General features: G+C 40.2%; 1 protein-coding gene across 3 annotated transcripts in view; it reads left to right on the top strand.

Moving 5' to 3' along the window:
• Nucleotides 1-24999, top strand: part of FBXO11 (F-box protein 11) — a 104739-nt gene that overhangs the window by 39364 nt on the left and 40376 nt on the right. The window lies entirely within an intron of this gene.

Here is a 24999-nt window from a genome sequence, read left to right as displayed (position 1 = left end):
GCTATTAGAAGATCTTTTCTGTCTTTGTGTGACTCTGTGTCATTCTGCCTTTCAGTTAGGTGGGGGGAAAAGCATTAAAAAAATGGATTATCTTCATAAAGGGTATCTGGCAGTTTTATATGAAAGATTAAAAACTGACATGGAAATAAAAATCTTGAATGCTGTCATGTATTTAAGAAATTAAACTCATTTTAAAAATATCTCTTCAGAGATAACTAAAAGGCTACAAAACTAAAGAAGAAATTTACAGTAATATGCTCTTTGAGAAAGGAGAAAAGATTCAAGTACTTTCCATCTCATTTTAAGAGAGCAGTGTAATTATGATATCAAAACCTAGTGATCACAAGAAAGTTATAGAATTAAGGTCCTAACTAATATAGGTACTGATTGATTAATTGGATATACAGCAAATTCTAGAGAAAACAGAAATATGGATTACATATTAAGTATCTATTCTGTTAAAATTTGTATTTCCATGACAGCAGTTATCTTACTTTTTTTTTTAAATTAAGATTTACCTGTATTTATTGGAAAAGCAGATTTTACAGAAAGAAAAGACAGGGAAAGATCTTCCATCTGCTGGTTCACTCTCCAAATAGCAGCAACAGCCAAAGATGAGCCCATCTGAAGCCAGGAGCCAGGAACCTCTTCTGAGTCTCCCAAGGACTTGGGCCATCCTGCGTTGCCCTCCCAGACCATAAGCAGGGAACTGGATCAGAAATGGAACAGCTAGAACAGAAACCAATGGCATATGGGGTACTTGAAGATAGAGAATTAGCCTGTTGAGCCACAGGGCCAGCCCTAGTTAGTTTGCTTCTAATAAGGATTCTTTTAAACATTTTGTGTATGGTTGCTCTGGTGTTTGTGAATTCCTTCAGGTTTTACTTATCAAGGAAAGCATTTCTCTTTATTTCTGAAGGATAGTTTTGGTGAATACAGTATTCTTGGCTGGCAGTTTTTGTCTGGACCTTGAATATGTCATCACCTTTTTTTCCTGACCTATCAAGTTTCAACTAAGATTTTTCCCATTAATCTAACATGAATTCATCTAAAAGTGACATAACACTTTTTTCTTCCTTTTTTTTTTTTTTTTAGTTTAGCTTTTTAAAATTTGACTATAGTATGTATGCTTTCTTGGTACAATCTGTCAGGTGTTCTCTGGGCTTTCTGAATTTGAATGTCTCCCCAAGGAAGTTGCTGTGTTCCTGCCTTGTCCATAGTAGGAGAGCACAGAGACTCAATTGCAATGTATATTTTAAAAATAGATATTTTTGTGGTTTTACAGCAGACTACCTTATTACTGTGTATCATTAAGGAATTACCTTACTTTACCATGCCCAAATTTCTTTTTCTGTAAATGGAAATGGATAATACATACAGTGTTAAAAGGAGGAGTAAATGAATACACATAAAGCCATTAGAAAAATTTTTAGAAGGCCCAGCATGGTAGCCTAGCAACTAACGTCCTCGACTTGAATGTCCGGGATCCCATATGGGTGCCAGTTCTAATCCTGGCAGCCCCGCTTCCCATCCAGCTCCCTGCTTGTGGCCTGGGAAAATAGTTGAGGACAGCCCAAAGTTTTGGGACCCTGTACCCATGTGGGAGACCTGAAAGAAGCTCCTGGCTCCTGGCTTCGGATCAGCTCAGCTTCAGCCATTGCAGCCGTTTGAAAAGTGAACCATCATATGGAAGATCCTCCTCCCTGTATATCTGCCTTTCCAACAAAAATAAATCTTTAAAAATAAAATAAAAGTTCTTAGAACATTCAGATGTTTCATACATGTTTGCTGTTTTTGCTGCTGCTTTTGTTTTTAAGAACATCCATGAAAAGAACAGAATCTATGTCTTTCAGGCCAGCAGAAGAAAATAAAAGAATGAAGCAAACTTAACCCATTGGTATACCTTCTGGTCAGCTGGAATACTTTTAAAGATTTTATTTTTTTTATTGGAAAGACATATTTACAAAGATCTTCAGTCCACTGGTTCACTTGCCAAATGGCTGCAGTGGCTGGAACTGAGCCAATCTAATCCAGAAGCTTCTTCCAGGTCTCCCACACAGGTGCAGGGTCCTAAGACTTTGGGCCATCCTCCATTGCTCTCCCAGACCACAACCAGGGAGCTGGAAGAGAAATGGGGGCAGCTAGGACAGGAACTGACACTGACACAAGCATAAGATTAGCTCATTGAACCATTGTATTGGCCCAATTTGAGTTGTTTTTAATTTTTAAATTTTTAAGCACTTCTAACCACTTAATGATAGATACCTTAGTACTTTAATTCTTTCTTAGAGCTTTTCCAGTGAAGAGAGGGAACATTTAATAAGGAAGATTTAATAAGAATTTTCTACCTTGCAATCACTGTGAAATCATTAAACATTTTTTAATTCTGAGGTATGTCACGGATTTTTAGTGGTCCTACTTTTTTAGTGTATTGAAACATTTGTTCCTTAATGCAAGAATTTTTATCATTTTACAGTTACATTGTACTAAAAAAAGATGATCAAAGAAAGAATGATACAATCTCTTTGAAGAAGGATGCAGTATGCTCAAATATTGCGTTCTCTTTTCAAAAGAAGTACAAAGTGAGAGATGTACAAATCAGAAAATAAATGCTGAGAAAAAATTAATTCTAGACCTTAGCTAATATCATGGCCCACCACATATAATTAAGATAATAAAAATTATTGCATTTTAAAATTCCATTCATTTGTACCACTGACTATAATACAGCAGCTTGTTAGGTAGATTGTGACAGTCAGTTACTCGTCACAATGTTGAACTATGCACAAAAGTATTGTGTCATTGCGAAAAGTTATATGTTGCAGCTCTACTCTTCAGTGGTGAATTAAATTGGTCACATAAAGTGAAATTTCAGTGATATGAGGTGAACATATCCTGTATGAATTTTGTCAAACATAAGAATTGTTGAATGCACAAGATATTTGCAAGTACAAAAAGAAAATTCATATTTTTGTCCAGTCAGTGATTAGAAGGAATATTTTACAACATGAGCCAAATTATACCAAAAAAGTCTTATAGGTGTTCTTTCATCCTTCTTTCCTTCAAGATTTATTTCATTTGAAAAAACAGAATAACAGGACCTATTGTGATGGCCGAGTGCCTAAATCCTTGTTACATCTGCTAGGATCCCATAAGGGTTCCAGTTTGTGTTCTGGCTGCTCCATTTCCCATCCAGCTCCCTCCTTGTGGCCAGGGAAAGCAGTGGAGATGACCTGTGGCTTTGGATCCCTGTGCAGGTATGGGAGACCCAATACAAGCTCCTGGCTTTGTATTGACTCATGTCTGACTGCTGGGGCCACTTGGGAGGTGAGCCTGTGCATGGAAGATCTTTCTGTCTCTCTTTTTCTCTGTATATCTGCCTTTCCAATTTAAAAAATGTAAAATAAATAAATAAAAAACAGAATGACAGAGGAGAAAAGTCAAGGAAAGGGGCATTTCCACCCACTGGTTTACTCCCCAAGTGCCTGCAATGGTCGTGGCTAAGACCACAAGATGGAAGGTAAGGCCCTTGAACACCATCTGAGTCACATGAACAGCAGAAATCCAGGAAATTGGGTCTTCTGTTGCCACCTTGGTGCATTGGCAGGGAGCTGGATGACATGTACTGAGTACCTAGAACTCAAACCAAGCTTTCTGGGAATGCAAGTGACTCAAATAGCAGCTTAACCTACTGCCACAGTGCCTACCTCACTTTCTTAATCTTTTATGATGTTTTTGTATGTAACAATTTGCATGATACAAAGAGGTTTGTTCAATAAATTTTTTAAAACAGTGATTTTACTCTATCCCTTTATTTTTGGATTATGTGTAACATTTAAAATTTTAGATTGAGGTAGTAAATGGTTTGTGAAAAAAAAATGGGAGAGGACTAGGAAGCAAAGAGATAAACTAACAGAACAAAGTAGTGGAACCATAGTTAACAGATTTAATCTATGTATTTAAAAAGTGAAATTTTTTTAAAAAGGTAGTTCGGCTATTTACGAGAACTGCTCAAAGCAAAAGGGCACAGAGTAAACAAAAGGATGAAAACAGCGAACTGAACTTGTGTATGTGTTTATAATGTTATGTGTATGTGAAATAGCATTTTTAAAGATTTGACAGGAAGAGAAGGATCTTTCTCTTTTTTTTTAAGATTTATTTATTTTCATTACAAAGTCAGATATACGGAGAGGAGGAGAGACAGAGAGGAAGATCTTCCGTCCGATGTTTCACTCCCCAAGTGAGCGCAACGGCCGGTGCTGTGCCGATCTGAAGCCAGGAACCAGGAATTTCTTCCCGGTCTCCCACACGAGTGCAGGGTCCCAAGGCTTTGGGCTGTCCTTGACTGCTTTCCCAGGCCACAAGCAGGGAGCTGGATGGGAAGTGGGGCTGCCGAGATTAGAACTGGCACCCATATGGAATCCCAGCACATAAGGAGAGGACTTCAGCTGCTAGGTTACTGTGCCAAACCCTGCAACTACTTTTCAGATAAATAAATCTCCTTTAAAAAAAGAAAGATCCTCGGGGCCCGGCAGCGTGGCCTGACGGCTAATGTCCTTGCCTTGAATACACCAGGATCCCATATGGGCACCAGTTCTAATCCCGGCAGCTCCACTTCCCATCCAGCTCCCTGTGTGTGGCCTGGGAAAGCAGTCAAGGACAGCCCAAAGCCTTGGGACCCTGAGCTCACATGGAAGACCCAGAGGAGGCTCCTGGCTCCTGGCTTCATATTGGCTCAGCTCCGGCCATTGTGACCACTTGAGGATTAAATCATCGGACAGATCTTCCTCTCTGTCTCTCCTCCTCTCTGTATATCTGAATTTCCAATTAAAAAAAAAATAAATCTTAAAAAAAAAAAAGGAAATTAGTTACAGAGAGGGAAGAAGATCTTCCACCTGCTGGTTTACTCCCCAGATAGCTGCAACAGTTGTAGCTGTGCCAGGTTGTAGCTAGGCAACTCATCCAGGTCTCCCACATGGGTAGCAGGAGCCCAAGATGTGAGCTGTCTTGTGCTTTTTCCAGGCCATTAGCAGGAAGCTGGATTAAAAATGGAGCAGATAGGGCAAGAACTGATTTGCCAGCTGGAGGTTGGCATTGCAAGTGGTTGCTTCACCACAGTTCTGTCTCTGACAGATATGTTTCTGTTCATTTACTCTCAACTTTTTGTAGGTTCAATTGAACGGGTAACAAGCAACTTAAGTACCAAATAAAGTTGAAGTTTAAGCCTGTAGGAATGATGTATAAGAAACAAGCCAAATCATGTTGAAGAACTCCAAAAAGATTAGGCAATAGATGTACAAGAATATCTTTGAAGAGTGGGTAGAGTACAAGAACAAAACTGAAAAGTACTGATTTTAAAATTTTAAGCAAATCAGTTAGACTTCTGGTGTCCTTTCTGTATTTGCTAAATAACCAGGTATTTTCATTATTAAAAGTAGAAAACTGGGGCTTGTTAAAATATACTAGAGAAAAATGAGGAAGGAGGCTTCAAACCTAAATTGACAATCAGAAAATCTATATGTGAAAAATGAGAATTCCACTGTCTTCACCCCCTTGTCTCCTAGAACACCAGCTTTAGGATTTTTGCTTTCAGAAAAAGAGGTTAGGAGAATACCCGTTGGAAGAAAACTAAGCTGTCTAAAACCTATAACCACCACCAATATGAATGCCACAAGTTATCATGGACTCAGTATTTAAAAGCTACAGGGGTTCGCCCCACAACACACACACTCACACACTTACACACACATGCACATACAGTTTTTTCACAAATGTGTATTGTAGCCGTCGATATTTGCTGTATTGTAAAACCAAAATGTGAATGTTCCTTTCTTTAAAGTTTAATTTGAAAAACAAATTTTATATAGAGAGAAGAAACAGAAAGAGGTCTTCCAACTACTGGTTCACTCTCTACATGGCTGCAGTGCCAAAACTGATTTAGAGCCAGAAACTTCTTTTGGTCTCTTATTTGAGTGGCAGGGGCCCAAACATTTGAGTCCTCTTTTGCTGCTTTTTCCAAGCTGTTAGCAGGGAGCCGGAACTGAAGTGGAACGGCCTGAACTTGAGCTGGCACTCTCAGTATGGGATGTTAGCATTGTAGACAGTGCTTTACTGACTACACCACAGCACCAGCCCCTCCCACAGAATGTCCAAACAGAATTTAGTGCTTTACTGTAATGAGAATGGACAAGTGGAGATTACCACACAGTTAAGTAAAACCTGACAGATGGAAACCAAAGCAGAAAGATGGGAATAAGTAACTTAGAAAAATCAGGAATGATACGAAGGAAGAAAAACAAATTTGAGAAACTCTGATTAAAAGGGCCAAAAGAAGCTACTATATTAGTGTATTTAAGAAAAATTGTGGAAATGGAATTATAAGCTTACTTTGATGTAAAATTTTGAAAATCATGTACAGTTTTTTTTTTTAAGTTTTACTTATTTTTTTAAAAGGTAAAAGTTTGGGTTTTTTGTTTGTTTTGTTTTTTGAAAGGCGGATCAGATTTACAGAGAGAAGGACAAAGATCTGTTTATTTGGGGGAGAGACAGCTCTTCCATCCCCTGGTTCATTTCCCGCCCAAATGGCTGCAGTGGCTGGTACTGGGCCAGTCTAGATCTAGGAGCCTCTTCAGTCTCTCATGTGGGTCCATGGTTCAAGACTTGGACTGTCCTCTGCTGTTTCCCCAGGTGTATTTATATTCAAGACATCAGAAGCACATAACTGTGTTATAAAATGGAATAAACTCTTTTTTATCTGCGATGCTGGGGTCAGGATTCTGCTAGGGGCTTAGTTGGGAGATTTTCTGTCAAGATCTCTAATTAGGTTACTGTGCTTTTGAGCTCTCAGACTGCTGGAATATTTTCTTCCAAAATGACTCATTCACATAACTTTTTTTTTTTTAAGATTTATTTTTATTACAAAGTCAGATATACAGAGAGGAAGATCTTCCATCCGATGATTCACTCCCCAAGTGAGCCGCAACGGGCCAGTGCGCGCCGATCCGAAGCCGGGAACCAGGAACCTCTTCCGGGTCTCCCACGAGGGTGCAGGGTCCCAAAGCCTTGGGCTGTCTTTGACTGCTTTCCCAGGCCACAAGCAGGGAGCTGGATGGGAAGTGGAGCTGCCGGGATTAGAACCGGCGCCCATATGGGATCCCGGGGCTTTCAAGGCGAGGACTTTAGCCGCTAGGCCATGCCGCCGGGCCCGGCTTCTTGTTTTTTTTACTGGTTAATAGCAGAATATCTTTGTTCCCTTTCCAGAGGGCTTAGTGGATCCGTAAGGTTTCTGACCATTTGACATCTAGCCTCATAGAGCAAGTGATCTGATAGAGCAAACAGGAAATTACTGTACTTTTTATGATCTTCTCTCCTAAATTGGATGTTGTCACTTCCTGGTCTTAAGGAATAATTCAACAAGAACAGCCAGTACTTAATGGGGAGGGACCATGGTTTTACCTCAGGAGTAGCAAAAAAAAATTTTTTGGTGGACTTTGTAAAATCCCTATACCAGGTAGTGCCAACAACTAATAGGTATAGTCACTAGCAATTCTGGAGTAATTGTATTTTTAGATATATCATAAGGTATTTGTAAGAGATGCAAAGGGGATTTTTTTTAACTTGGAATATTCATTATTATGTTATTTGTAGTTTCAGAAAGTTGGAAGCATTTTGGTTGTTCCACATGTTCTGAATGTAAACAAGTAAACTTTGTGACTACCTGGTTTTTTGTTTGTTTCTTTGTTTTTAGATTTTATTATTTTTATTGGAAAGGCAGATATATATACAGAGAGGAGGAGAGACAGAGGAAGATCTTCTATTTGATGATTCACTCCTCAAGCGGCCGCAAAGGCTGGAGCTAAGCCAATCCAAAGCCAGGAGCCAGGAGCCTCCTCTGGATCTCCCACACAGCTGCAGGGTCCCAAGGCTTTGTGGGGCTCTCCCTGACTGCTTTGTGGGAATGGGAAGCGGGGCTGCCAGGTTTAGAGCTGACGTTCGTATGGGATCCTGGCACATTGAAGGCAAAGACTTTAGCCATTATGCTATTGCTCCAGGCCTGTGACTGCACATTTAATTAGTTTACTGAGAGTTTCCATTAAAAAAGTACTGCACTGGGAGCTTAAAACAGCAGTGATTTATTCTCTCAGTTCTCTCAGGTATGTGAGAGAAGTTTACCCTCTAATTCTTCTCTCAAGAAGAATCAAGGTAGCTGTAGCATCCTATTTCCTTGAGAATGTGGTTAGAATTCATTACCTGAACCTAGATTTTGATTAGCTGCTGCATCACTTCACTCTCTGCCTCATGCATTCTTCCTATATGTGTCTGTCTTCACATGGCGTTTTTCTCCTAATACCAGTCCTATTGGATTAGGGCCCACCTCCCATGACCTCACTTTGATCTGCAAAGAATCTGAGTCCAGGTTGTGGGTATCAGGTATTAGAACCTCAGCATAACTTTTTTAGGAACATAGTTTTTACTCACATGGACTGTCAGGTAGCAATCAGAAGCAACTCTGTAGATGTGCACATAGTATACGGTCTAAAGAAACAGAGTAAGGTAGCAACAGTAGCATACATTTAAAGTGGTATACGAATTTAGAGAAATTGGACCTGGCGCAGTAGTGTAGCGGCTAAAGTCCTTGCCTTGAACGCACTGGGATCCCATGTGAGCTCCGGTTCTAATCCTGGCAGCTCCACTTCTCATCTAGCTCCCTGCTTGTGGCCTGGGAGAGCAGTTGAGGACGGCCCAAAGCTTTGGGACCCTGCACCCGCGTGGGAGACGTGGAAGAGCTCCTGGCTCCTGGCTTCGGATTGGCACAGCTCCAGCCGTTGTGGCCGTTTGAGGAGTGAGCCATCATATGGAAGATCTTCCTCTCTGTCTCTCCTCTCTGTATATCTGAATTTCCAACAAAAATAAATAAATCTTTAAAAAAAAAATTCAGAGAAATAGAAGCAGTAGCGAGTCTATTTTTATAATATGTAGTTTATATATTTAAGGAGTTGATGTTATGCAGTAATGGAGATTAGGAAGTCCAAAATCCTCAGTGCAGGCCAGCAAGCTTGAGGTCCAGGAAGGCAAATGGCATGCATCTACTCTGAAGTCACCTAGAGAAATATAAAACGCCAATCAGTTGATTGGACAACATATGCATTATGGAAGGCAATCTGTTTAAGCAAGAGTTCATTAATTTAAATTTTAATCTGATCTGGAAAATGCTGAAGTTGACAGATAAAATTGTTTGTAAGATTTATTTATTTTTATTGCAAAGTCATATATACAGAGAGGAAGATCTTACATCTGATGATTCGCTCCCCAGTGACCACAACGGCTGGTGCTGTGCCAATCTGAAGCCAGGAGCCAGGAACTTTCAGATCTCCCACGCAGGTGCCGGGTCTCAAGGCTTTGGACTGTCCTCATCAGCTTTCCCAGCTACAAGCAGGGAGCTGGATGGGAAATGGAGCTGCTGTGATTGGAACTGGCGCCCATATGGGATCCCGGCGCGTTCAAGGCGAGGACTTTAGCCGCTAGCCACTGTGCTGGGCCCAACAGATAAAATTTAACAATCAAGGCATTGACCCCCCTTATGCCTCTCCTTTAAAAACCATACTTAGTCCACAAATAAAGACAAGGTTATACATCGGTCTAATATAATACAGCTGTTCTGCAAACCAAAAATGCACTAGCCCTTTTTTCAAAGCCACAAGAGGATGCAAAATCTGGAGTGGTATTTGCTCTTCTTCATAACTTACAGCTGAAGTACTATGATACAAAGCAACACTGAAGTGTCTTTTAAAGATTTGTTCATTTTTCTTGGAAAGTCAGGTTTACAGAGAGAAGGAGAAAAAGATGTACCTGCTGGTTTACTTCCCAGGTGGCTGCAGTGGTTGGAGCCAGGAGCTTCTTCTTGGGTCTCCCAGTGGGTGCAGGGTTCTAAGGCTTTTTGGGTCATCCTCACCCGCATTCCTAGGCCACAAACAGGGAGCTGGATAGAAAGCAGAGCCGCCAAGGCACGAACTGGCACGCATAGGGGATCCCAGCACTTGTAAGATGACAATTTAGCCACTAAGTTACCAGACCAGGCCCTGAAATAATATTTGATATTAATCTATCTTATGTTACATAAGAAGGGAAAATGAGGTACCTTTTTTTTTTAAAGATTTATTTATTTTTATTACAGTCAGATATACAGAGAGGAGGAGAGACAGAGAGGAAGATCTTCCGTTCGATGATTCACTCCCCAAGTGAGCCACAACGGGCCAGTGCACGCCGATCCGAAGCCGGGAACCTGGAACCTCTTCCGGGTCTCCCACACGGGTGCAGGGTCCCAAAGCATTGGGCTGTCCTCAACTGCTTTCCCAGGTCACAAGCAGGGAGCTGGATGGGAAGTGGAGCTACCGGGACTAGAACCGGCGCCCATATGGGATCCCGGCGCGCTCAAGACAAGGACTTTAGCTGCTAGGCCACGCCGCCGGGCCCGAGGTACTTGTTTTTATGTTATGTGTACATATTTTTTTTAAGACTTATTTTTATTGGAAAGTTGGATATATAGAGGAGGTGAGAAAGAGAGGCTCTTTTGTCAGATAATTTACCCTCTAAGTGACCTCAGCGGCCGGTGCTGTGCCAATACGAAACCAGGAGCTCTTCTGGGTCTCCCACGTGAGTACAGGGTCCATCCCAGAACTTTGGGCTGTCCTCCACTGCTTTCCCAGGCCACAAGCAGGGAGATGATTGGAAAGTGGGGCTGCCCAGATTAGAATCGGTGCCCATATGGGATCCTGGCACATGCAAGGTGAGGGCTTTAGGTGCTAGGCCAGCACGCCTCGGCCCTACACATATTCTTAACAACCAAAATATTCAGTTCAGTTTTCATTTTTGTAACAGATCACATGATTCTGTGATATCCTAGCCTTTAGCATGTATCTCTATTAGTTTGGTTCTTTACCTTATGGGGTAACCAAACCTTCATTCATGAAGGGTCTTATTGTTACTAGTCCTGCTTTCGTGTCAGGTTTAGTTTTCTGCTTTCATCAGAGGTCTGATAATATTAAGAGGTGGCTCCAGTAGTTGGATTCATGCCACTTGAATGGGAGCCCTGTGTTGAATTCCCTTCTCTGTATCCAGCCCACATCCAGCTCCAGCCATTGTGGGCAGTTAGTGAATGAACCAGCAGCAGATGGGAAAGCTTTTGTGTGCATATTAATCCTTTCTCTGCCTTTCAGAACAAAGTGATACTCTAAGAGTGAGGTTGGGAAACTTATTTTCTGCCAGGGGCCGTTTGGATATTTATAACACCGTCTGTGGACCAACCAAATATTAACTTAAAAGTTAACTTGAACTTGTTACATATTTACTGAAATTTGTGCCCCACCTGTGGCTGCCTTGGCAGGGTCAGACTAAATGATTTCATGGGCTGGGCATTCCCCACCCATGCCCTAAAGGATCTCATATTCCAGAAATAATCTTCCTTTCCTCCATTGTAGAATAGCAGTTGAATTTCTCCTTGTTAGTGAGGATCATTCACTCCAGCCAACAAAGTGACTGCTTTATTTGCCTTTTGATTCACAGGCCTGAGGAGTCAATAATGACCAAGTCACACTCCTAACTTTCCAGAGCCTTTCTCTGGAACTAAAGGTGTAGGCCAGCAGACCATAAGTTTATAAGAACAAAATGTAGAAAGTTTGTCATGGGTGACTAACAGTAAATGATAAGTGCTGTCACTCACATTGACCTCTTGACTTTTGGACCTGTGCATCCTTGGCTGTGAAAGAAACAGCATTCTAAGTTGGATGTGATTCAGAATATGTGTAGTCTGGAGAACCTTGCCATAATACCCTACAACGTATTACCACATATCTTACACTGTCACTGAATCTGTGGGGAGACAGTTGCTTTAGGAAGGTGAGGAATATGGTAAGATCAATGATTTCTGTAAGCATGGACCTATTGCTGCCATATTTTAGCTGTGAGGTGTGGCAAGGGGAAAATATTGACAGGTATCCGGAGAGTGGATCAGTTTACCCATTTGATCATTAAAGTCTTCTGCTGATATCATCCTTTGCTGAATGTTAATAACATGGAGTATGAATATCTGACCAACAGTTATGAATGGAAGTGAATTTGTTGTTTTTAGGCAAATGATTGAATTGCTAATATGAGGCCTTTCAGAATTCTTTCTGCTGTTTCAACTGGCTGTGTTTCAGAGAGAGAGATTGCTCATAAACCTAACTTTAGAGGAAGATGATTCCTACAGAGCAGAATCCTTTACCAGCCTTAATAAACACATAAAATAACCGTTAGATACTGTCTTATACTGTATCTTAGCCTAGCTTGAGTAGTACCACCCTGTACCAGTGAAGTGAGGAAAAAATAATGAAGTCAGTGGATTAAAACAATTAATTAGAGGAAGTTGTTTGTGTTAAGCAAAATCTGGGACCTGTGAGCAATTAGAAATATTTTAGGGTAATTCTTAGTTTTAAGTTATAAGCCTCATCAGAGGGGTTTTTTTGGTGATTCAAAATCACAACTGAGAATGTATACAGAAGATGATGGATACCAGAGAACATTCGAATTAACATAACATTTCACACTTTAAAGTAGGTTGAAGATGGTTGAAGCTTATTGTGTTGTCAAAGTATGTTTGGTGGAGGGGCAGATTTTCCTGTAAGAGATGGAGCTAAACGTTTTGTGGATAACTTGGTAGATTTAGAGGTATTTGTCATGTAGTGATGAAACATATTTGAATTGTCTCACTTTTTACATTATTTGAAATTTTTTAGGATTTATTTACTTTTATTGGAAAATCAGATAAATAGAGCAGGAGAGACAGCGAGGAATATCTCCTGTCCGTTAATTCACTCCCCAGGCGGACCCAGTGGCTAGAGCTGTGCTGATCTGAAGCCAGGAGCTTTGAGCGTTTTCCAGGTCTCCCACGCAGGTGCAGGGAACCAAGGCTTTGAGCTGTCCTCGACTGCTTCCCCAGGCCAGAAGTAGGGAGCTAATGGGTAGCAAGTTGGCCGGGAATAGAACCAGTGCCCATATGGGATCCTGGCGTGTGCAAGGCGAGGACTTTAATTGCTAGGCTACCACACTGGACCCTATATTTGAATTTTTAAAATAACATTTTGATTTTCCTTTCCCAGCCAATTTTGTTAACAAAACCTTTTTTAAAAGATTTATTTATTTTTGTTGGAAAAGCAGATTTACAGAGAAGAAGAGACAGAAAGATCTTCCATCCACTGGTTCATTTCCCAAGTGCAGCAGTGGCCAGAGATAAGCTGATTAGGAGCCAGGAGCCACCTCTGGGTATTCCACGGGAGTGCAGAGTCCCAGGTCTTTGGGCCTGTCCTATGCTGCTTTCCCAGGGCACAAGCATGGAGCTGGTAGGGAAATGAAGTAGCTGGTATACAAGCCTGCTCTCAAATGGGATCCCAGCACATGCAAGGTGCGGACTTTAACAAATAAGCTACCACACCAGCACTCCAGCTGATATTTTTTACTTCTCATTGTTCATACTTATTTCCCTTTTTACTTCTTTTTCCCCTTTCCCTTTTGTTTAATCCTCATACTAATTGTAAAAAAGTTGTTTTTTCACTGCCCTTTTACGTTTGAATTGAGGCTCAGTGAGGCTAAGTTATCTGCCCAGGATCATTTAGCTAAGGAGCAGAACTGGTATTTGAAGGATTTCTGTTGTCTCTAATAACCCCTTAGTCTCCACACATGTCTTAAATATTTTTACCGAAATGTACAGAATATTTTTATTTTGTGTGATTATTAAAATCAGATTTGTCAGAGTAACAGAAACCCCCAATAGTGGTTGTGTTAAAATTAATGGTGAACATCTAGGATTAATTCTGATGTTCCACCATGTCATTAGGGACCTAGGTTTTTGTTTTATTAGATCACTATCCTTAAACACAGAGCTTTAATAAGATTCAGAGTGGAAGCAGAAAGAATGAAGCAAGATCTTTGTTTATTTTAGAACATATTCCAAAAATCAGATGAGACATTTGTGCTTTTTCTTTAAGGATTTATTTATTTTCATTGGAAAATCAGACTTTAAAAAAAGATTTGTATTTATTGGAGAGACGGATACTCAGAGAAAGATATTCTGTCCACTGGTTCACTCCCCAAGTGGCCACAGTGGCTGGAGCCAAGCCAGCCAAAGCCAGCATCCAGGAATTTATTCTGTGTCTCCCACATGGGGCAGGGTTCCAAAGCTTTGGACTGTTCTTGACTGAATGGGAAGTAGAGCAGCCAAGATATGAACTGGCACTCATATGAGATCCTGGTGGATGCAAGGTGAGGAGCTTACCAATTAGGCTACTGTGCCGGGCCCTGGAAAGTCAGATTTACAGAGAGGAGGAGAGACGGAGAGAACAGTCTTCCATTCTCTGGTTCACTTCTCAAGTGACCGCAAGGGCCAGAGCTGAGCCAATCCAAGGTCAGGAGCTTCTGGGTCTCCCACACAGGTGCAGGATCCCAAGGCTTTGGGCCGTTGTCCTCCACTACTTTCCCAGGCAACAGGCAGGGAGTTGGGTGGGAAATGGAGGAACTGGAGTACTAACTGGCAGAGACATACGGGATCCTGGCTCTTGAAGGGGGAATATTAGCCAGTTGAGCCATGACACATCTACTTACATCCTATTGGACAAACTGTAATCTGATAGTCATTTTAATAGTAAGAGACGCCAAGAAATGTCAACTTGATTCTACATGTCAACTAAACATGTATACACACACACATACAGTATGATAAACTGTAAATTACTGTGTTCATTTACAGTAAATGAAAAGTTTATTCTAAATAGGTTAAAGAGGTCCCAGGCGTTTTGTTTATACAGACAGAAGAAAAGTCTGATTAAGTATTTGATTTTTTTTTTTTAATTGCAAAGTCAGATATGCAGAAAGGAAGAGAGAGAGAGAGAGAGAGAGAGAGAGAGAGAGAGAGAGAGGAAGATCTTCCATCCGATGATTCACTCCCCAAGTTACTGCAATGGCCGGTACTGTGCCAATCCGGAGCTAGGATCCAGGAACCTCCTCCGTGTCTCCCACATGGGTGCAGGGCCCCAGAGCTTCTGGGTCGTCCTTGACTGTTTTCCCAGGCCACAAGCAGGGAGCTGGATGGGAAATGGGGCTGCCGGGGTTAGAACCGGCGCCCATATGGGATCCTGGCGCGTTTAAGGCCACTGCACCAGGCCCAAGTATTTGATTTTTTTAGGCATCTATTTTACAGTACAGTTCCATAGGCTCTGGGATGAGTATTTGATTATTATTATTTGACTTTAAAAGTATTATTAGTGGGGCTGATGCAATGGCTCAGTGGCTAATTCTCTACCTTCAAATGCCAGAATTGTGTTTCTGGCTTCAGGAAGAAGGTCAGCCCTGCTGTGGCTGTTGCGACCACTTGGGGAGTGAACAAGTGGATGGAAGATCTCACTATTCTCTATAAAATCTGCCTTTCCGATGAAAATAAATCAGTTTTAGAAAGAAATTGTTGGCAAAACAGAAATCTTAACATAGCAAGTGGAATCTGGTTGATTAAAACAATGCATGTGGATTATAAAGAATCTTTATTTTATTTTATTTTATTTTATTTGGATTGGAAAGTCAGACATACAGAGAGGACGAGAGCCGGAGAGGGAGATCTTCCATCCAATGATTCACTGCCCAAGTGAGCGCAACGACCAGTGCTATGCTGATCCGAAGCCAGCAGCCAGGAACTTCCTCCAGGTCTCCCACACGAGTGCAGGGTCCCAAGCCACTGGGCCATCCTCAACTGCTTTCCCAAGCCACAAGCAGGGAGCTGGATGGGAAGTGGAGCTGCCGGGACTAGAACTGGTGCCCATATGAGATCTTGACGTGTTCAAGGCGAGGACTTTTAGCTTCTTCTAGGCCACACCCCGGGCCCTATAAAGAATCTTAAAAATTCTCTTTGGTTTTCATGTCCATCACTTGTTAGTCCACCCTAATTCATATGCATGCAGTTGCCCTAATGAATAAGTTAATTTACCTAATCTCTGTTGACTTTTCATTTATCTTGACAAGTTCCTATTTGTTATTAAATTCAGAATGCCTATTTTTTTATTACTATTTTAATGATTAGAGATATTTGTGCATTCTGTTTTTATGGCTTTCTCAGGAAGTACAATTCTCTTCTGTATTTTAGTGAAGTTATATACCTGTGTAAATGTGCCTTAATTGCCTGCTTTTGAGTCGAATTAGAAATTTCAACAAGGATTTCATTTCCTAAGTTAGCATTTTTGGAATTTCAAGCAAAACCTGGGATTTATTTCTGTTTTCTAATGGAGGATGCCATGTTTCTTCAGAATTTTCCAATATCTTTGAAAAAAAAAATACTTTTGAAGATTTATTTCCTTGTTTTTGAAAGGCAGATTGGAGAGAGAAGAGACTGAGAGGTTTTCGATTTCCTAGTTCACACCCCAAATGTGTGCAACAATTGAGGCTGAGCCAAGCAGAGGCCAGGAACTTTTTTCCAAGTCTCCCACGTGGAAGCAGAGGCCCAGGGACTTGGAGTATCCTCCGCTTCCTTGAAGTCATAATCAGGATGCTGGAGCAGAAGTGAAGCAGCCAGGATATGAAACAACACTGATTTGGTGCTTCAGGCGGAGGATTAGCCTGATAAACTATCGTGTCAGCTCCATTTGAAAATTTTTATACCACAGCCCTAAAAACTAGATAATAAAAACTGAAGTGGAAACTTTTGATATGAATTCAGAGCTTTCATTCAGATACCTCACAAATTGGGAGCTATTTATAGACCCTTGGTTTAGAAAACTTTATTAAATTAGTAGTTTTATGATGATTGGTTTTACCTAAGTTTTCTGTAACTGGGTTATTTGAGAGCCGTATAAGTGAACTATTTAAAAACACTCTGGGAAATTAAAATGTATTTTCATTTAATCCTGTTCAGTATTGGTCTTAAAGTGGAAGATCTCAAATGAACCAAGTATTATTCCTTACAAATGTGTTCTGTTTCATTAAGCTTTCCTATGATACCCCCAAGCTTGAAGCACAACTTTAGACTGCTTCATATTGAGCTAATTTGACAATTTTTCAAAAATTTCTAAGTCAGAATCGATTTAAAGACGGGAAATTATTGAAATTTGAGCTAATTGCTTTAGGTTTATTATAGGTATTAAATAGAGATTATATGCCAGGTACTGTGGTAATTGCTGTTGAAGAAGAGTCCAGTGAAAAAAATTACATTGTGCATATTTAAAATGTGTCCTGGCAGTTTATGCTTTAGAGTTTATCTGTACTTTAAAAAGCAGATATATCTTGCAAACTTATTTCACAGATTTGGCAGAGGAAAGGAGATACTCCGTGAGACTATAGCAGTGGCAGCAGCAACAAGTGTTCTGATTCTAATTTTCACTTGTTCTTGCCAGTTGTTCACAACATTCCACTTTGTTCACTAATTTTTTTTTTGAATTTCAGGTTATTATTTCTGTAGCCCAGTGGCTTTCAGTCCTGGTTTTGCATCACAAGCAGTGAAGCTGTCCCAGATTGTAAGATGCTTTTGAACAGGAATAACTTGAAATCTTACTCAGGCTGCCTTAAATATTAAGAAAACTAATATTAAGAAAACTGACATGACAAGAGATTTTGTCTTACATTCTGTAGTTGTAACTTTGTCTTCAATTTTTAAGCATGGGCATTAGATTAAATCTCCGTAAGAAACTAGGATGGACTGCTTACCATAAATGAGGCAACAATTACTTATCATTATCCACCAAGAGAAAAGAAAGATCTCTCTTTTTCTGCCTTCCTCTGACTAGGCCACATGAGCTAGTATCTGCTTATCCTTGAGGGATATAAAATTACCCAATGGTGAGACTGTTCATATGGGGTGGGGCGGATATTGTGAAGTCAGTTACGTAAAGTATATGCTCCATGGCAGGTAAAGTGTGGATGGACGGATGGATGTCTCTATAAGGCCTACAGGTGACTTGGTATACAGTTGAGATTTTTCCCAATTTAACACTCTAAGCCGTTTTCCCCCTTACTCCAGTAGAACATAGTTACTAAGAGACCTTTCTCTTTAAAAGGAAAATAAAAGAAAAACTTCTTTATTTGAAAGAGAGAGTTGGTGGGGGTTAGGAGAGAGCTTGTGCTCAAAACATACATCTTCCATCTGCTGGTTTGATTCCCAAATGGACATGATGACCTCTGTGCCAGGCCAGAGCCATGAGTCAGGAACCCTGGTTCTCGTGTGGGTTCAGCGGTCCTTGCACTTGGATCATCTGCTGCTGCTTTCCCAGGTTTATTAGCATGGAGCTGGATTGGAAGTAAAGCAGCTAGGGCTGAACAGTGCTCACATGAGATGCTGGGATCATAGACGGTGGCTTATTGCACCACAGTGCCAGCTCCTTGTGTGACTTTATGATTTAACTTACTTTATTTCTCCTGAAGTGGCTGATGTTTTTATTAACCTTCCTTAAGTCTCTAGTGTAAAAATTGGTCTTAATTATGGATAAGAATTGAAATCTTGTATTCATAATTGTCATTTAAATTTATTACCCAGCCATTTGAAATAAAGCCAGTTTATAATGGTGAGCCTTTGGTTGTATGCTTTCTTGCAAATGAGTTAAGTAAGCACTTAGGGCACAATGATTTAAACACACACACACACACACACACACACGCACGCACTCTTAACTATTTGAAATAAAGTGCCCAGAAGTCTCATTCATCTTAAACAACACTAATCAACGGTAGCAACAAAAACAACAACATAACAGTTTTAAAACGCATGTACTTTTATAAACGTATTTTTAGTTCCTGTTTAGTACCTGTTTTCATTTACTTTACAAAATAGATATATTTTAAAAATTTGAGTCTTGAATTTGGCAGGGAAGAGAAGATACTCCGTGAGACTGAAACAATTTAGTTGGCGGTAGGCTCTCCCCCAAATTCCCTCCCCTCCCCTCTCCTCTGTTCTCCTCTCTAGGATCATAACGTATAGGACACTTATTCTAGAAAATAGGTTTTTACTAATAAATGTGGAGTTTCAGGTTTCATCATATTACAAAATAGTAATGATTGTAGCAATCATCTTAGGACGTTGCAAAACATTAACATTTTAAGGATATTCTTTTAAAAAGAAAATAATTTACTTTGAAAATACTGTAAGTGATTAAAACTAACATTCTTTTTAGTACTTGAAGGATATAAACCTCAGCTATACTGAAAACAGCTGTTTTTGAAGACTGCAAATAAATCATGTTTTACAACTCTAGCTGTTTAAATATATATGAGGGATTGGACCCTGCGTGGTGACCTAGCAGCTAAAGTCCTCGCCTTGAACATGCCAGGATCCCTTATGGGTGCCTATTCAAATCCCGGCAGCTCCACTTCCCATCCAGCTCCCTGCTCGTGGCCTGGGAAAGCAGTCGAGGACGGCCCAGTGGCTTGGGGCCCTGCACCCGTGTGGGAGACCTGGAGGAAGTTCCTGGCTGCTGGCTTCGGATTGGCGCAGCACAGCTGTTGCGCTCACTTGGGGAGTGAATCATTGGACAGAAGATCTCCCTCTCTGTCTCTCTTCCTCTCTGTATATATCTGGCTTTGCAATAAAAATAAATAATTCTTTAAAAAAATGTATGTGAGGGATTAGAATGAAATTTTCTTCAAGGCTCGTCCATTTATAAATTCGTAAGTGTACTTATTTCTGTGTAAATTACTTCTAAATCTTGCAAAAGTTTTCCTCTCTACGCCCTAACCATAATCACTGCAAAATAGTTAAATGTCAACCCACATGTCACCATAGAATTGGACCGTTGACTTCAGTATGCATTGTTCCCCAAGCCCCCAGGTTTTAATGCTTGTACATTTTAGTATTTTAAACTGTGATTGATTTTAAGAACAGTGGATATGTCTATGATAAAATTTCTCCTTTACACATCTTAGAATCAAGAAAGGATACAATTTCTGTGAGGATTAGCTTTGATACCCAGTTGGTGATCAGTACCATTAACACCATTACTTATTAAGTGAATAATATGTCACTTTAATGTTATAAATGTTAGGTAGTACTGTTTCTAGGATAGTAACTGCAAAGTTTTTAGTAAACATCTGAAGTACTTGGAATCTGTTGCAGTTTTTGCACTTGATGTAGCTATGTTCCCATGTTATTCCATAATCATGCTTTTAAACATTGGTATTGACATCATTCTAAGGGTATATTACATGAAAACTTGGGTAATTTGTAACAATTTCCTGGCTTTCACTCCTCTGATGTAAAAGGTTCTCCCTGGAGTTTGAATAAATCATTGCTAGTGGCCCAAGACAGTAACATGTCTAAAACAATATTTTGGCGCCATCTGCTGTTCTTTAGTTTGTTCAATAAAATTGTATCAATAGTTCATTGAGCAGTATATCCTTTTTTTGCTGTTTGCACATTTTTTTAAAAAATGGTAATTTAAAAAATTTGTGCCCGCCTTGGGGCACCATTGTGGTGTAACAGCTTAAGTTTCCACCTGCAACTTGCATCCCTTATCAGACTGCCTGAGTTAGCTTTGCTTCTGATCCAGTCTACTGAAGCACTGGGAAAGCAGTGGAAAATGACCCAAGTACTTTAGGTTTTACAAAAAACTTACCTCTTCTTACAAAGGAGTTACTGTCCTAGAAATATTTGAGCTTGTGGAACCTATGTGGGGGCGATCTGTGAAGATTCCTGGCCCATCCACCCCCAGCTGTTGTTGCTGTCTGGGGAGTGAAGTACCAGATAGAAAATCTCATTGTCTTGTCTCTTCCTGTCTCTGTCTCTAAAATAAATCTTAAACTATAATTTTGTTTAAAAATTAGCAAAGTCTGTACCTGTGTTAATAATTCCTAGGGTCTTAAAATTCATGAAAAAATTGTATTATGAAAAAGTATGGTGGGTGGGTTTTTTTATTTTTTTTTTGTTTGGGTTTTTTTGTTGTTTTGTTTTGCTCTGTACTTTCATACCCATTTCTCCACAGACTTTGTGTGTGTAAGAGAGATTTATTTATTTTGGGGCCCAGCACAGTGACCTAGTGGCTAAAGCCCTCGCTGTGGCACTTCCTGGGATCCTATATGAACTCCGGTTCTAATCCCGGCAGCCTCACTTCCCATCCAGCTCCCTGCTTGTGGCCCGGGAAAGCAGTAGTCGAGGACGGCCCAAGGCCTTGGGACCCTGCACCCGCGTGGGAGACCTGGAGGAGACTTCTCCTGGCTCTTGGCTTCGGATCGGCTCAACTCTGGCCATTGCAGCCAACGAATCCAGTGAGTGGAAGATCTTCCTCTCTGTCTCTCCTCTCTCTATATCTGAATTTCCAATAAAAATAAATAAATCTTTTTTTAAAAAAAAAAGATGAGATCCTGGCACATGCAGGGCAAGGACTTTAGCTGCTAGGCTGCTGCACCCAGCCCACCACAGACTTTTTTAAGTGTACATATGTTCCCATCTGTCATGGCTATCTTGTAATTCTGCTAAGAAATAGGCTGTCTAAAAAATATTTGTGTACTATTTCCTCTGCCACTTTTGCACATTTATATTCTGAAGATTGCCTTCTCCGTTCTCTCTCATGACAACGGCTTCTGAGTACAGCAGGTTCATCAGACTGCTTATTGCTTTACTCCTGTCTTAGGATGTGCCCCTTTTCATGTAGCACAATTTCTTACCCATCAGAGTCTGTCCATGTCATACTCTTAAACCCCACCTCTGTGCTGTAAAAGTCCTCCTTGCAATTATATATTTATTGCTGTTACATATTGTCTTCTATATAAATAATTTGTTCTGCAAATACAGTGATTAGGTCCCATTGCCTTTACATGATCTGATTCTGTTTGGTATAGCAATATATAAAAATAGACACAAAAGAATGTAAAGAATGCGTTCTCTAATAACAAGAATTGTGTGTGAAGATTTATGTTCCCTGATTGGTTAACTTTTGAGTATGGTGAGTGAATTTTTGTACACATATATATTGTCTATTATGGCTCCTCCTAGCTTATCCCACTGTATTTGTATTGTAAGTGAACATTGTTGATTTCTTTTGTGATGACTTTCTTGCAGCATTTTCGTCACTCATCTCATCCCAATGTATCTTTAAATTTTGTTTTTTGAAGTTTTATTTGAAAGGACCTCAGAGACAGAGAGCTCACTCATCAAATGGCTGCAACACCCAGAACTGTGCCAGGTACCAGGAACTCTATCTGCTGTTCCACAATGAGTGTCAGGCAGGCAAGCACTTGGCCTGCCATCTGTTTTGCCTTTCCAGGGCACATTAGCAGGAAGTTTAGATATGAAGTGGAGCAGCTTGGACCTGAACTGGCACTGCAGTATGCGATGCTGGCATCACAAGTGGTGATCTAGTATGTTGCACCTCAGTACTGCCCCCCAAACCGCAATGTAATTTTAATTACTGCATGTTTACTTTACACACTTCATGCTTAATTTTTAAATTTCCTCTCCTTGAGTAATAACTATAAATACCTCCCCCTCTTGTATATGACTAGGGTATGGTGGTTTGTTTCATCACTATGATGGTTTAGCTCTATATTTTCATTATGATTAGTAACAGTAAATTTTTTTCAGTAATTTGTGTAGGTTGTGTAGAAGTTGAAAAATAGTAAGCCTTCACCTTATTATGCAGAGATGTTATAACTGTAGTGCTGTGAACTAGAATTACATTTCTTTCTTCTAAGTCACTGAAAGTAATTGCTATTCTGATGGATTCTTTCTATATTTTTGAAATTATTTTTATCATTCTTAAAGCTTTTTTCAAGGTCAGTTATGTCACCCCTACCCTTGTCGTCCCCATCCTGCAAGAAATCTTCGTTTCTGGAGTCTTTTTCCAATGTATTCTGGCTTCTTTGGTCTTTGTTTTTACCTTTATTTTTATTGAGAATGCAGAATTACAGAGAAGGAGAGCATGCGAGTGAGTTTCCATCCTCTGGGTCACTCTCCAAATGGCCACAGCAGCCAGAGTTGGACTGATCTGAAACCAGGAGTTTGTTCCAGGTCTTCCACATGGCTGCAGGAACCCAAGCACCACAGCCATTTTAATGCTGTATTCCCAGGTGCGTTAGCGGGGATTTGGATTAGAAGTGGAGCAATGAGGACTTAGAACTGGTGCTCATATGGGAGAGGTTGAGTCTACTAGACCACAGTGCAAGCCACTCTTTGAACTTTCTTGCCCTTTATTTTGGGACTTCTTTGCTTTGTTGCTCTTGTGAGATGACTCCATTAATTGCTAAATACCTGTTTTTTGTGTGTTTAGTCCTTAGTTCTGCTGAACTGTATTTTGAAATGATTTTCTAGGAAAGATTATGAACTAAGTCTTTGAATATCCAGGAATTTCCCTTTTCAATCTTGACATTTGTTGAGTGGTGGAGACTTGACTTCCTTTTGTAGGCCTACAATGAATGTTGTCATTTTTGAGACCCACATGATCACTTATGTCCTGTGTTGTACTCAGTGTTTTCAGGTTGGGAGGGAAATTGTCAGTCCTTCATCTGTCTACTCTTCCATCCTTTGCTAGGCAGCAGGTACTCTGGCTTTGCTTTACCAGTCAGCGTTGCCTTATTTTTCTGAATTCCAGAAATTTGTTAATTTCTCATGCATTGTTGGTTCCCTGCCACATCCTGTTGTCTTTTTAGGCATTTATATCTAATGTTTGCTTAGTGGCAATGTTAAAGAGTTTGGGAGATAACGTGAGTATCTCATCTGTCACTTTTCCCCACGTTTTTCCTGTTCAGGTTTAAAACTTAAATGTAGCAAGAAATAGTTCAGTGATCTCACTGTATCAGAAAATGATTTCTCATTTCATGTACTGGTTTCAGATGGTAATGATAAATGTCAATGTAGCTTTCCAGTGGAAAATGGCAAAAATATTGCCAGGGCTGAGTCATATAATTTTGAGTTTTTCCTTTGTTTTTTTCCTGTTCTCACTAACACAAACTGAATCTAGCCCCTCAGCTTATTTCTGTTATTGAAGGAATCTTTTGGTTGCTCTGTAGTTTCTTATACATACATCGCTGCCTCTTAAAATCTCATAAATTGTTTGAAAAATGTTGCCACACTAGTCAAAAAGAATCCTCTTTAGGGAAAAGCAAAAACAGAATAAAGACTGAGTCCATTATTTGGCATTTAGGAGCTTTGGCCCCAGAGGTGATTCTACATGTGATTCTACATGTGATCCTAGCCCAACAGATCCCTAGAAACTTCTTAGCAATGGAAATGCGCAGTGTTCACCTTTCAGAATCAGGTTTTGATGGTAGAACACAGCAATCTGTTTTCACAGAACTTTAACCTAATTCTGATGCTGTGTGCTTTGTTTGGTCTGTCCCTCTCATTTTACCAAGAATTTAAATTTTGTGAGATTGATTGGCTTGACCAGTCTTGTATTATTACACATTTGACTTCACTTGACTTTTTTTTTTAATGTTTTTTTTTATTATTGGAAAGTCAGATTTATAGAGAGAAGGAGACACAGAAAGAGCTTCCATTTGCTGGTTCACTTCCCAAGTTGCTATTAATGGCCAGAGATGAACCAAAGCCAGGAGCCAGGAGCCCTTCCTGGTCTCCCATGCGGTTACAGGAAAGGCTTCCTAGGCAGCCTTCCCCAGGCCACAAGCAGGGAGCTGGAGGGGAAGTGGAGAAGCCAGGATACAAACTAATGCCCATATGGGATTCTGGTGCACGCAGTGCAAGGGCTGTAGCCACTAGAACTACCATGCTCTGGGCCCTTTGGCTGGCTTTATTTTTATTACAAAATTTATACTGAAGATAGACTCACAGAGGCTATAACACTGATGTCTAAAGTAACTCACCCATGAAGCGAGTATAGGGTTTTGCTCTAAAAATGAATATCCCTGCTTTTCTGTTTTCATTCCACAAAGTAGTTGAGCAGCTTAATAGTTTCGCTATAAAAACAAATCACACATCTTAAACCAAAAATGGAAAAAGAAACCAATAAAAAAGTTTTTACAGTTAAATAACAGTGCAGTAAGTATTTA

Source organism: Ochotona princeps, chromosome 8, assembly GCF_030435755.1.
Source record: "Ochotona princeps isolate mOchPri1 chromosome 8, mOchPri1.hap1, whole genome shotgun sequence".
Taxonomy (NCBI): domain Eukaryota; kingdom Metazoa; phylum Chordata; class Mammalia; order Lagomorpha; family Ochotonidae; genus Ochotona; species Ochotona princeps.
Note: the sequence above shows the minus strand (reverse complement) of the source record. Positions and strands in the feature narration are given on the sequence as shown.